Here is a 765-nt window from a genome sequence, read left to right as displayed (position 1 = left end):
GACCGAGAAAGGTGTGATAGTGAGATTTGTCAGATAGAGAGACGAAATGACAATTATCACAGATAGAGACTTGAAAAACAAACTGACTGAGAAGTGTCAAAGTCGCCAACGATTTGACGCGAGCACAATCCAGCGTTGTTGCTCAGGTCAGACGAGAAGGCAAGAAGGCATACTTCAGGAAAGGAAAGTTGGTATCGCTCCGTTGCCTCCTGATCCCAGAACGTATGCAGAAGCAGCATCAGGGGGCGTGGCAGACTGCAGCCCTGTTACACACAGCACGTCAGCCGGTACACGGGGGTGCACGAACTCGGAAAGTCAAGGCCGACGACCAATCACAGCGAAGGCCCCCTTACTGGTGACGTCACATGCGTCAGCGGGTGACCGGTATCGACACGGATTGGCTGACAGGACGACCCCCCGGCGTGATGACGTTGGTGTCCCCCAGCGTCAAGGCCAAGGTCAACAGCAGAGAGGCACGAAAGGGACACCTCGTGACGTCACACAACACAGCGGCAGCGCACGTGCAGCGACCACTGGCCCTGCGGCAAGCAGACAAGGCGGGTTACACGGTTATTTTAAGAACCAGCCCAGCAAGTCCCCAGCTGGTGTCAGTGACAGTGGCAGGACACTGCGTGACAGAAAGAAATAGGACAGGCTTGGCCATCTAAAGGAATGGACTTTTCTAAATTATATTTGTATGGCAAACTGAATGATATACCGTTTATTAACTATATCAGTTCCTTTGATTTCATTTGTCTTACTGAA

Source organism: Babylonia areolata, chromosome 6 (assembly GCF_041734735.1).
Source record: "Babylonia areolata isolate BAREFJ2019XMU chromosome 6, ASM4173473v1, whole genome shotgun sequence".
Taxonomy (NCBI): domain Eukaryota; kingdom Metazoa; phylum Mollusca; class Gastropoda; order Neogastropoda; family Buccinidae; genus Babylonia; species Babylonia areolata.
Note: the sequence above shows the minus strand (reverse complement) of the source record.